General features: G+C 40.2%; 1 protein-coding gene across 7 annotated transcripts in view; it reads right to left on the bottom strand.

The window, feature by feature from the left end:
* The window catches only part of ZMYND11 (zinc finger MYND-type containing 11), a 106,314-nt gene extending 93,588 nt beyond the window's left edge, over positions 1–12,726 (bottom strand). For 3 of the 7 annotated variants that reach the window (XM_040055409.2, XM_058419452.1, XM_040055380.2), the window contains exon 1: positions 12,481–12,694. The gene's annotated coding sequence lies outside the window, so the exon portion shown is untranslated. Of the gene's footprint in view, positions 1–10,981; positions 11,388–12,001; positions 12,104–12,480 lie in introns of those variants that run through there. The other 4 variants (XM_040055417.2, XM_058419450.1, XM_040055399.2 and 1 more) reach the window with 4 other exon arrangements.
* Between the last annotated feature and the right edge of the window lie 812 nt (positions 12,727–13,538).

Below are 13,538 nucleotides of genomic sequence, written 5' to 3' on the forward strand. Positions count from 1 at the left end.
ATCATCTATCACCTTCTGATCATCTAGCATAGCTATCAAAGGTGCTAGAGCCTCATTAGCAAACACCTTCTCAAGGCTACCTCCATTGCAGCCTGCTGTAGCCTGAGACGCAGGAAGTGAAGGTCATCATTTAAATTCAAGACAAAGCCACTGTAAATCAGCACTTCTACCCGGTGTGGGGCTCCTGCAACAGCGGCTCACCAGCAGCTCGGATAATTTCATTAATTCAGTGGAACTCGGAAGAAACGTTGGAAACCAGGGCTGCAATTTCACATAAACGTGAAAATGTTTGATACCCACTGCAATATTGCACTTCATGTATTGTTTGATAATCATCTCATCACCACACCCACCAGAACGGGCTGAGCTCAAGGGATGCTTGTTCACTCTCCTGCCAGGACTTCAGCCTCCTTTAACACCCAGTCCTTTGACAGCTCCTAAACTGCATTTCAGCTGACCAAACCCTCTTTTAAGAGGCATCTTCAGCTCTTCAAAACCTGAAAGTATGTTGCATTAACTCTGACACTTTGCTTTTACTGTCACTGAATTCTCATTTTCCTTTGACATGCTGCTGATTTCAGCACCTTTCTTTCTTTAACCTCACCGAGTTGCCTTCCATGACCGAATTCCCTATTTACTGGTAAAGAAATACAGTGAGGACACAGCACATTCGTCTGAGTTTGCAGCCCTTTCAATGTTCTTCCAAAAGAAAGAGAGCAAAAGTATAATATCCCTATTAAAACTGCTTCACTGAGGTCTTACTCAGCAGTGCGATGGCATTCATTAAACCTTTAGTCAAACTCCTCCTCTACTGTCAAACTCCTCATGTACATATATAATGTCATGACATTACTTTTAAAAAGGAGTGACATCCCAGAATGCTCACATGAAAGTATAACAAGAAGTCACACCAAAATTATAATAAACTAACAAAATAAAGCAGAGGAGCTATTAGAGGTCGGAGAGTGAAAAATTCACTAATTAAGAAAACACTAAATAAGACAAACAACTGACCCTCTCCTCTGTTTAGAGCCTCTCTGCTGAAGGTACAGAGAGATACTTAATATGATCAAAACTCCTCATCTGATGAAGCTTTCAGTGTAGATCAGAAAAGCACAAGGAAATAGGCCAAGGGATGCAGACACAAACAGATGGAATTGGCACATCTGGATTCTGAGCCTTCGTGGAACAAGGGGGAAATACAGTTTCCATCTTCATATGAAACACGACTTCCTTGTTCCACCTGCACTCAGACAACAGTACCTCACAAGAGCATGAAATTCTCTTTTCATCTCTGCAGGGAAATGACGGAAAGCACATGGGTGACCCTTTAAGAATCATTGGTGCCAAGTGCATCACTACCAAAGAATTTACCATCTCTCTCTGGAAAAGATACTTGCCTACTGCACACCAAGAGGAGGTTTATTTGATTGTGAGTAGCTCCCTCTCACAAAATACAGGACACTTAGAAGCAGCATGACATCTTCCTCTGTTTTTCACTGCCACCTATTAGCTGCTGCTACATTTATTTCCCTCTTTATGTATTTAGGCTGTTGGGTTTCTATAGTTGCAGTATTTAAGTCCAAGATATTAAGTTTTCTAATTGATGTTGACATAAAATACAAACTTTTCCCACTTTCTTTCACATAATTATATTTACAGAATAAGACATTTTCAGAGTAATATTTAAATTCAGAAAGTTATTTGTGGTTATAATTTTAAAATGTGGCTTTCATTTTCATGCTCACAAACTATGTCTGTTACGAAAATATTTCATACAAGCTGCTGCCTAATTAGATGACTTAATGTTGCAAAACTCTGTACTTAAAAGTAAAAGAACTGCCAAAGAATATCAAAATCAGATTTTTTCCTTTGTTTGCTATGATGTGCTTTTTTCTTCTTATATTATGTACAGAACAAAAAAAGAGTTGAGTGATAAGACCATGAATTCACATTGTGTTTTCCTTTATAATGTTCATCAGCTAACTGGGGTGTTCATAGGTTGTTTGCTTTTTTTCCTTCTTTTTTTTTTTCCATTTTTTTTTCAAAAGTGACATTTAGAAGCCAATAACCCAAAGTGTATTACTGAACACTTTAACAGTGTCTAATAGGTAGATGACCTAGCTGCACAGTGATTAAATGATTTCACTGCTAGATCAATGAATGCAGCATGAATTAAAATGGCTGCAAGCTTTTCCAGGCATAAGATGAGACCTAAAAAAAAAGATACCTTACTTTTTATTTCACATTACAAAGAAAATGTAACTATTTCTTTTAAAAACAAAAAAACCCCCCACGTTTTCCTGACAGAAATAACACAGCTTTATTCTAATATATAGTGACTAAACCATATATTTTAATTGTCAAAGATTTGACTACATTTTACCATTCTCATACTGAATAACCTCACTCAAGAAAAAAAGCGGTCTCTGCTCAGGAAACATAATGGTGTTAGGATCCGGTCCAAAGTGAACTGTTATCTCACGCGTGAAGATAATGAATGTTAATTTAAAATAATGTTCTTTCAACTCCAGGGTTTTTTTCATACAATCAATCAGGCCTGAAAGTGCGTGCGTGCGCGCTCTCTCTTGCATGCACTCTCTGTCACTCACCCATGAACACTTCATTTTATATTCTCATTCCCAGAGATTCAGGAGAAAAATTTCTGCAGGTGTAAACTAATATTGCTCCACTAAAGTCAACATAGCTGCACCAAACAACACTGGCAAAGTCAGTGGTTCTTTCTCCTGTCACAAGGCTGTGTACCTCGACTTCCACTTAATGTGCATCTCACAACAAACTCTCCCTTCTTTTCATATGCGCATTTCCCAGCTCTCACTGGTACCAAGCAGACAACCACTACAGCCTCTCACTAACTCACCCCTCGAGGTCTCTTATCTCCATCAAATCCCTCAGAGAAGCAGGTGTAGCATGGCTTTTTTCCTGCGACCTAGGAAGAAGCTCTTGGAAAATGTGCAAAGAGAAAGAGCACTGCAGTGGGAGGCTGCAAGGCATGTGGAGAGGACAGAACAGGCTTGACCTAAAAAACAGTAGGCTTCAACTTTACAGCTAAAATATTCAGTTATTACAGGAAAGAGAAATGAAAACATTCAAAAAATGGAACAAATAAAACTTCTACATGTGTAAAAACAGGAGTCATAATCTAGATTACTATTGTTTGGAACAGTATGGAAAACATATATTCTATAGCTTTCTACCTCAGAAAATGGCCTGATTTTTGACACCTTTTTAGGAGACTTCTGATGGCTGGAAACAAGACTCTGGATTACATGACATGCTAGCTTGATCAAGAGAGGCAGTTCTGGAAGAAGAGCCAAGCAGAAATTTGGAAACCATTCCTTCCCACTGGCCCAGGAAACCCTGCAACTGCTTATCCACTAACTTGGCAGAGCACACCGTGTTCAGCTCCTCGCTCCTTGGTGCACCTGTAACTCCAAGAATCAGCACCACCACGCAGCTCTGGCTGATGTTTATTGGTATTTCCTGTGCCTGTGTGAGGAACAAAAGTTCTTCCATTTTATGGAAAGCCCCAGGAATTTAGTTTTCAGGAATCAGTGCTACAACTTAGGCTAATACTTTGTTGACTAGAAAATGGGTTATTTTTATAATACTTTTCAAAACTATTGAGAAAAAGACTATTAGCATGAATTAAAAAAAAAAAAAAAAACACAAAAAACCACCCAAACCAAAAACAAAACAAAAACCAAACAAAAAAACCCAACCAAACAAACAAAAACCCAAAACCCAACCAACCAACCAGCCAACCAAAAACACCAAAAAAACCCACAAAAAACCAAACAAACAAACAAACAAACAAAAACACCACAAAACCAAAACAAAACAACAAAAAAAAACAAAAAAAAACCCAAAAAAACAAAACCAAAAAAACCCACCAACACCCAACCAACAACAATAAAACTGTCTCCTGGAGATGGTTGACTCTTAATCTGTATTTCCTAAAAGGTGCAAGTTCAATAACATGAGGAAATTTCATGTCTGGAACCAGAGAGAACTTGGGAGTATGCTTCCAATTAGGAGACTTACAAAGAAGCCTTCTGGGACCCAGCAGAGTGGAAAGTGTGCAGGAAAAGGAAGAATCTCTTTCTTACAACAAATATTTCCTGTAAATCTATTTCATTCAGGTCAGAGTAAGCTGAAGACAAACACAAAGCTACAAAACTGAAAGACACAATTACAGACTGGGAGTGTCCATGTTTCTCACTTTCCAACACTGTCAGTCTGAAATGCTCCCAGGTATGCATCAGCACTCTCCTTCAAAAAGTTATGCCAGTGAAACAAAACATTTTCTTTTAACTTGCAAACAAACAAACAATATTTTAACATGGCAGCTTTTAAACAGCCTGATATTCCATTCTAGTCAGACTGCTAAGAGGTGAGACACTCTTGAGTTATCTGTGAGCAAAGTGTAAATCTCCTCTCACTGTTCCTCACATTTTACTAAGACCAAGAAGTTTTAAGAAAGCTATGTTTTTGGGGAACAAAACTTAAGGTTTTCTTTCTTTTTCTTTTTTTTTAATGTTAGAGCCAATGCCAAATTATCCAGTGCCTTATTGTATTCAAGTGTCAGCTTGCATGCGATGACTGGCACTGAAGCTTCCTGAGAAAAGTCCATTCAGCCAGTTCTTAGGAACGTCCTAAATTCTCAGCTATAGTTATGTGAAGCTAAAAATGGTGTCAGTCTGGTTCCTGAGAGAACAATTAATAACAATTCTTCAATTTTGATTAAGAAGAAAGAAAAAAGTTTTCTGCAATTTTGAATGTTTAACAAAGAAGGAATAGAAGCATAAGGTAAGGAGAAAATTACCCTCTCTAAACAATTTGTTGCGTGGAGCAGAAAGGATTGCCTAGATTTGCCTACTGTTTGCAGGTAAATGATAAGAACAGGATGAATTAAGATAGCTTTCAGAATTCAGGGTTTTAATTAGTGTTCTATGGTAAAAAAAAAAAAAAAATATTACTTAACCTGCTTGAACATTCACAATTTCCATAATTTTGAAACTATGTTAAAATACAGAGTTTCCTGATATATCTGTTTTCTAGCTTTCCTGATGTAAGAATAAACCTTTCTTCTCATAATATTGTTAGCTTTTCCAGTAGGAATTTCTTCTTTTACCATTTTCTTTATCTATAAGTAAAGTTTTCTATAACACAGAGGATTTAAGATATACAGAATATGGCAGAAATCACTAACAGAAAAATATTATCCACCTTTTCTCTGTTCTTTGAGAAGCACTGTAAATTCCTTCAAAGATTAATGTACATGTAGGAAAAGTGCCTTAACTTCAAAGGAAACAAGCATTAATGTAAAATTTAGCATGTGCAAAAAAACCCAAGTCATTCTGTTGATATTGAAAAGGCATAAAAATGCCCATATAACACTACTATGTAACTCCATAGAAGAATCAAAATACAGCATTACGTTAAACTATATCGGCACAACTAATTTTGACTGTGTTCTTCCTTGAATACTGGAGCAGTACATAAGATTTTAAAACTATTTTGTGTAACTAAACTTATTCATCAGTATGTTCCAAGGCCTATGCATTTTCATGCCTGTGGGAAACAAGTGCTTATATGATCAAGGTCTCCATCATTATATTAATATTAATCTATGGGTAACAATGAATTTTCTGCAGTGAATATCAATTTTCATCAGTGAACAATCAGTGACTGTGTGGCCTGTGATTACATTTTATGAAACAGCAATTCTTTTGTTTTGTTTTTGAACAATTTTGAACCTGGATCCTAGTAATTGCTTAGGGGAAGGAGCATATGCATAAACTCTGGGTTTCAGCTTGTCTCTGAAGTCAATGACATCTCCTAAGACACTGATCACAAAATTAACAACCGACCAGAAGGAAAACTGGAGAAAACCCCCACCATTCTGAGGCAGAATTTCCACTTTAATTTGTGCATGTGAATGCACACGCTGCAGTGTTATGCAAGGCACAGACTTGGGAAGTTTTCTTTTACAAGCAATGACACCAAGAAAATAGTAACAAGGCACAAGCAGCCAGTGCAGACTTGGCTGGTGCTTGGTTTCTGGCTTGAGAAGCATCTGTAATTGCAAACAGGTATCTGTAGTGTGAGATCCTCTCTTACTGAATGCATAAATGCTGTGTGAGACTTAACAGAAAATGATAGCATGCTAAGAAAGATAAAGCTCTCAGATCAGTCTCTCAGATCTTAAAGATTTGCTAAGCAATAAACATATCTTACATACTTTTAATTTCTTTTTCACTGTGTACTATTTCTAGCTACTCTGGGATTCTGCTAATCATTTTCTCTCAGCTCCATTTTGTTTCACTTCATTGCTTTTCCAGAAGGTTCAAATAAAACCTAATGTTGACAGATAAGAATCGCTCAGCTAAAATTAGTAAACTAAGTGCCATGTCCCGTGAGTCACAGCACACAAGTCCCATCCAGCTCTCTTTAAAAAAGACCAGACAACAGTGCCATGGGGTCAAAGTACAAATACCCATTTGCCAAAACACTGCTTCAGAGTACTACACCTACTAACACAGTCTTACAGTCTGTAACCAAAACACCATTAAGTCAACTGCATTGAAATCATAGTTTTGAATATAACTCAAGTTGATTTAATATTTAACACAGTAACAAACACAGGAGAAATTAGAGGTAAGAAGGAATATCTTTAGCTCTTCTTTTAAAATTACTAGACCTCAAATCAGCAATATCCTATTATGGAAAAAAAATTAAGACAGTGAGCCCAGATCTTTGCATGCAAAATAATGCAATTTCCACAGAAAGGGTGAATGGGCTATTACTGGTATTTTTGTTGGCATGTTTAAATTAATTTTATTAATGAATAAGTGGAATTTAGTATTTTAAATTTCGCTGTGTCTGGTGTTAAAATTATTTGTTAAGAATCAGTTTTATATGATAGTATAAGTAAGGGTTGTATGAAGACTCATAATCATGAATTCACAATATTTTATTTGGCAATTATTTAATCCTGGAATTTAAAACTAAATATAGTGTAAAGGTACATGAAAAGATATTCTGATTGTTAGTAAGTTACACCAATAAACCATATTTTACTTATATTTTTAAAATATATTTCTAATTTTGAAATTACAAATATGACTGCATTTTTAATCAGTAACATACTTTAAACTCAAATTACATTTCTCTGTATTTTCGTAACAGACACCTTTTGCATTCTAGAGAAGCGTAAAATGAGAGACTGGAAGAAAATCAAACCCAGCTTTTTGTACACAAAACTCTACATAGCTACACTTTGGATTTATCTACATGGTACAGCTACAGGATCAGGACCTGATAGGATATTACCAAAGCTGGCTAAAATTAGACACCATGAGCTTTAACTTGAGTTCATGGACATGTCAGTATGTACCACCACTGTGCCTGCTGTTGCAGACCCACAGGACTAAAAGATCCCTGGTCATTTCAGGGAGAAAAGAAGAGAAGAAACAAATGAATGAAATCTTACCAAAATGCTAGGTTTGCATTTTTTTTTTTTTTTTAATAAAATTCAAAGTTCACACATAGACATAAATAAATAAATAAATAAATAAATAAATAAATAAATAAATAAATAAATAAGAGTTCAGGCTTTCAAAATTTACTTGATGGCAGACATTGGTTTAAAGAGATGACAAAATTATGTTTAAATCCTAGAACTGAAAATATGGTGAAAAAAATGGGCTCAATCTAGCCCTGGTGTTTCTGAGAGCTGCACGTGGAGAGCCCTTGGAAGCCAGATGGTCCCAAGTGCCACAGGAGTTCACCTCTGCAGACTTGAGGACACAGCGCTTATTGTACTGTACACAGCCGCTCTCGTGTCCACCAGTTACCTCCAATAAACCCAGGACTGAAGGGGTTTGTGGAGTTTTCCACATTTGTTTTGCATTTCATGTACTCTCACCAATAACGAATAAAGAAATTCCTGAAAAATGGAGTCATTACATCATCTTATAAACTACCTATTTTGCAGGCTGTACTCTCACGAATGGAAGATTAAACCCTAGAACAATAACCCAATTATGAGCTAAATTTACATTCAACTGATGAAAAGTGATCCAGAACCTGACAAGAATAATCTTTGTTCACAATGTTTAGCACAAGCAACACTGACAGCCTCAAATGTATGAGCTATATAAAAGATGACATATGCTGCACTGCCCAGCTACCAAGGGCACCATGCTCCAGGTACTACACACGTACTGTGGGAGTGTTCTCCACATCCTGAGACTAAACAAACCCAACAAAAACCAAGGCACAAAACCCTCTGCAGATAAAGAACATGATCCTACACTACCTCCTAAACAATCAGGGCAAGAAGAATGGCTAAACAAAATCCTATTATATGGAAGGAAATCCACTACAATTAATAAAATCTCTGATCAGGATTAAAACAAATTTATATATTTGTTGGATAAATATGAGAAAAAGAATTACTCCAACAATTCTGACCTAACTTTTGAAAAAACCTCCAAACTCTACTTCATTCAGGAAATTAAAATCTTGTGTGCATTTCGCCAGTAATTTTAAACAATTCCACATTTTACAAACGAAGTTCACCACTAGACTGAGGTACATATATCTTGCACAGATTAATTTTGTTCATAGTTCTAGTTAGCATTTGTAACAACCAGCATTATGGGTAAAAGACATCTTTTATTGGCATTTACGCTAATCTGGATCTAGCTAAAAAATCATTTAAGAAGCAAATCAGAAATTTCCTGAAGACATCCTAATCATCACCTCGTCCCTCTTTAGAACTTTTAGCCTGGACTGATTCACACTGTCTGAAGTCTTCACACACTTCCAGAGATAAATGCTCTGAAAGACTGTGGAAGGCAGTGAAACTAAGTTACTTACTATGAAAATAAGTTACAGGTATGTCCAAAATTTATGAACTTTAGCTGACTGAAATTGGGTCCTCAATTTCAAAACATGTCACCTAATTCAAAAATTGTCCCTCATTCTCAAACTGCGTGAAATGAGACCATTTGCTAACTAACTAGACAATGCAGGCACCTACAGAGATGTTTAGATGCCTAAAATTAAGAAAAAAAATCTTCAATGTCATCTTTTATTTATTTCCTTTTGAGGTATTTCATTCTAACTCAGCGACTGCAGATGGCACAGTTCAGTGGTCCCCAAGGTGTGGTGCACTGGTAGAAATGCGCAACGGTCTAGATGAAGCCTGAGCCACTTCAAGGTGAGTTTTAGGCCAGATTCATAGTCCATCTGCTCAGGGAGCACCACGTCACCAAGAGCACCCAGTATGTTTTATTTACAGCAGAAATATCAAACACGTTTCACAGCCTTTCAGTCTCACTTGCTTTTGAGATGACTTTAGGACAAAACCGGGACCCCCAGGCTCTTCTGCTGCAGAAGCCTCAGGTCATCCTGAACAGTCCCTTCTCCTCTCTGCTCCAAGGCAGGGGGAAACCCAGGACACTTGAACAGTACATGCCCACAGAATGCCCACTGCCTGCGAACAGTATGAGCACACAGCACACAAACTGCCAGTCACACATTGTGTGCACAGAGATTCCAGTCATGAAGTTCTTGTCACTCCAATGCTACTCACTTTTTTCCCGAAAAGTTATGAAGCATTGCTCTGGCTCATACTAGAGAAGGACTACATCAAACTGCTAAGAGTTTCAATTTCCGGTGAACAAATTCAATTTTAAAATATATATTTATGTTCATATTTAGATTTAGATTTAATAGCTGCCAAGTGCTTGCTTAGATTTAAAAAACAAAACAAACACCACTTTCAGAGAACTACCTGTAAATTTTTCCGACAAAGGTTCAAACTGTTGAAGGGTATCTTCTAGCACATCACCAAAGTTTTAAGATCCCCTCCCAACATCCACAGACTCACAACTCCCTTTACAAAGTTGACTTCAACACAAGACAATTTCCATCACATTATCCAGTTCATGAAGTGGAGAGGAAGAGAGGAAGAGTCATTTTTCTCACTCAGACCTTTGCTACTGAACCCGATACCAAGTATTAGCTTCAGATGCAGAGACCACTATCCATAGCACAACCAACAGAGCCATCAACACAGTCACTTTTTTCCCCACTAAAACCAAACTCACCGTCAGCAAGATAAAGTGCTCTCTGCTGAACTACCTATCCCACGAACCATTCCTTTTCCTTCCTTCCCTATGCAACTATCTGGTCAAAGCAGAGAGGGTTTGTTTAGGCATGGAAAAGCTGGCATTTTAAGGCCATAAATCCACAGCAGGAGTTAATTAATACCATAAATCCCATAAAAGTGGAAATTATTTTGTGGGCACTTCCACTTTTATACAAAACATTAGTCAGCAAACAGTCAACTTCCCTAAAGACTTTCTGCAGCACACTCAGGAGTGGTTGATAATTTAAAAAAAAGGTGGAGAGATGCCAGGTCCTTCATACTGAAGGATGAGGAACTAGAAAAACCCAAAGCAGTGTAACCTGAACCACAAACTGGCATTTCCCCTCCCCACACCTGTCTCAGCATTCACCCTTAAAGAATGAAACCATCTCCTACAAAAGCAAGAGAAATGAAAAAAAAATCAGAGTTAAGTAGGATAAGAAAGCATTTTCCATTTTCTTCTTTTCTACTGCAATAAGATCTTAAGACTACAAGAAATAGAATTACTCCTACAACACAGAGACCATGCCAAATGATTCCAGGTTAAATTAGAAAACCAAACAGCACCAAATTAAAGTTTTTTCACTTCTTTTCTTCTTCTCAAAACACCCCATCTCTAGAATCTGTAAAGTTCACAGAAGATCAAAAACAAATTCCCAAAGTCTGTTGGTTTCAGCATAAGCCCCAAAAGACACACAAAGTTTCCCAAATCCTCAACATCAGCATTTTACAGGGGGGCTGCTGCCTTGAACACACGGAAGGTCAGAAAAGCGCATCGAAGCTCCCCATCATCCTTACCACGGGCACTCCCACACCTACACTTCCATCCTTTCCCCGAAAAAAAAGGAGACAGGCCCCTGAGAAGCCCCGAGGGAGGAGGTGAAGGCGAACTCCCCACAAAGCGCACCGATGGCATTTATCTGCAGACACGGCTTCGGGGGTGCACACACACAAAGATCCCCAGGACGCAAACAAAAGCGAGCCCGTCGCCAGTTCGCATTCCCCGAACCGCCGAGTCCGGCACAGCCCCGGGGGCCCTTCCCGGCGCTGCCCCGGAGGGCGCGGGGAGCCGGGCGGGGAAAGAGAGGAGAAACTGCCCCCTTTGCTCCCCGGGCCCCGTCCCAGAGTACACGGGGGAGGCAACGAAGCCCCCAGAGCTGTGCCAGGGGGCAAAGCGATGCCGGGCCCCCGGCGCCCCGCCGGACGGCGAGGCCGTCCCGGCCGCGGGGGTGGCACCGCCCGCAGCCGCCGGGGGAGGAGGGCTGGGGCTCTGAGTTCACCCTTTCCCCGTCCCCTCCCCTGCCCCCCGCGGGCACGGCAACCATGGCCCCTCGCCCGGCCTGCGGGGGCCCCGCCGTCTCTCTCCTGTGGAGCCTCGGCGCTGTCTAGCAGCTGCCATTACTCGGGCCAAGACCCGTCCTCCAAGCAGGCATCCCCCTCCCCAGCGAGGAAATGCGGCGGCGGCGGGGGTGTGAGAGCGAAAGGAAAGCGGGGGAGAATGGGGAGCAAAGCGGTGGCCCCGCGTGTGGGAGAAAGCGGAGCCGGGGGGTGACGGGGCTGAGGCCGGGCTGCACCACACCCTGCCCGGCCTCGCCGCTCACGCGAGTCCCCGGCTCCCCCGCGCCCTGCAGGCCGGCGCGGAGCGCTGGAAGCGGCGATTCTCCCCGGAGCGCCCCTCTTCCCACCCCACCTCCCCCCGCCCCGGCCCCGGGGCTGGCTGCAACTCGGCACGGGGGTGTGGGGGACCCGCCGCCGCCTCCCAGCCGAAATTCGACCGGGGAAGGTGTGGGGACAAAAATAATCGCTGTTAATAATCACACGCGCTCCGCCGCCGTCCCCTTCTCCTCCTCGGTTTCCAAGCGGGCTGCCAGATAATCCTGCCCACTCCGAAAAATGAAATAATAATAATAATAAAAATAAAATCCCGCCTTCCATCTGCCCCCCGGAGCCCCACACGTTTTATTATTAAGTATAATTGCTCCCCCCTCCTCATACGGCACCCCACGGGGAAGGATTGCCCCCTCCCCTGGTGCCCAGCCCTTCCCCTGTCCCCTCTCCCCCATCTCCTTGGAACAGTGTGTACATGATTTTGTAGTTTTTTTAAGGCGCCATGTTTATAATCCTCCATCATATTAAAAAAAAAAAAAAAAAAAAAAAAATCCACCCAGCATGAGACACGGCGTCTCTCGCACCCCAAAGCCAGGGAGGCAGACACAGAAATATCCACAGGGCTGTAAATTCACCCCCCCTCCCGCACACACACACCCCTCCTCCCCAGACTTAAAAGTCTCTCTCACCTTGTGCTGCTGGCGCTGCTTCTGCTGCTGCAGGGGGGGAGAAGTTAAGCCAGGGGAAACTTTTCAATCCCTTCCCCAGGCCGCTGCTGCCTCCTCCTTCCACATATTTTTCCCCTCAGAGTTTTATTGTGTCTGAATTTTCTCTCTCTCTCTCTCCTCTTCTGTCTGTCCACAGTTCAGGTTTCTGGGGTAAACAGGGTTTAGGATGGTGCTAGGGATATTTGGGAGAAGGAGAACTCTAGTGGTGTCTGTTGGAGTTGCTGTTTGTTTCTTTTATTATTTTTTTTTAATAATACATTTGAAACGGATCTTTAACTATTTATTATGTATGTATTTTGTCATACTCTTAGGTCTGGACCCTCTCTTGTTGCAGAGAGAAAATGTGGTGCTTATCTGGCCCTGATACATGAAAAATCCTCCTATCATGAAGTCCAACTTGGAGTAATGACAGGTAATATTTTTGAGAGTAGACACTCACCTTGAGCAAGAGAAACTAAAACACAGAGAGTGCATCAAGGGTCTGTCTCAGAGTTGTCAATATGTCGTGAGCTGTAGATCACAGAACTGTAGAATAATTAAGATTGGAAAAGACCTTTATGGTCATTGAGTCCCACTGTTAGCCATACTTGCACGGCAGGGTAGGGAAATACATATTAATACAAAATACATAAAGTCATAGGAACATATATGTATATGTAAGTAGCAAGAAACCATGTATATTTAATATTTTTATGGACTGTGAGATAAATATTAATAAATGTCTATGGTAATATATTCTGAAGTTTCTGAAATTCTTCAGGAATTATTAAATGGATAAGTAACACACTTCACAATTAATTAACTTGACTATAATTTTACTTCTATTAAAATATATAGTAAGCTTAGTTCTATAAATATGCATGCAAAAAATTTTGTCATATGAGATAGTCATTAATATTACTAAAATAGTAGAAGGAAATAGTAGTGCTAATGTTGAACAAGATGCATCCATCCATTGTGCCTGGTCAAAGATTAAACAGAGTTTGCACGCTGAACAGTGAAAGTTTCTCCAGTGTGTC

The sequence above is a fragment of the Hirundo rustica genome, chromosome 1 (genome assembly GCF_015227805.2).
Source record: "Hirundo rustica isolate bHirRus1 chromosome 1, bHirRus1.pri.v3, whole genome shotgun sequence".
In the NCBI taxonomy this organism is placed as follows: domain Eukaryota; kingdom Metazoa; phylum Chordata; class Aves; order Passeriformes; family Hirundinidae; genus Hirundo; species Hirundo rustica.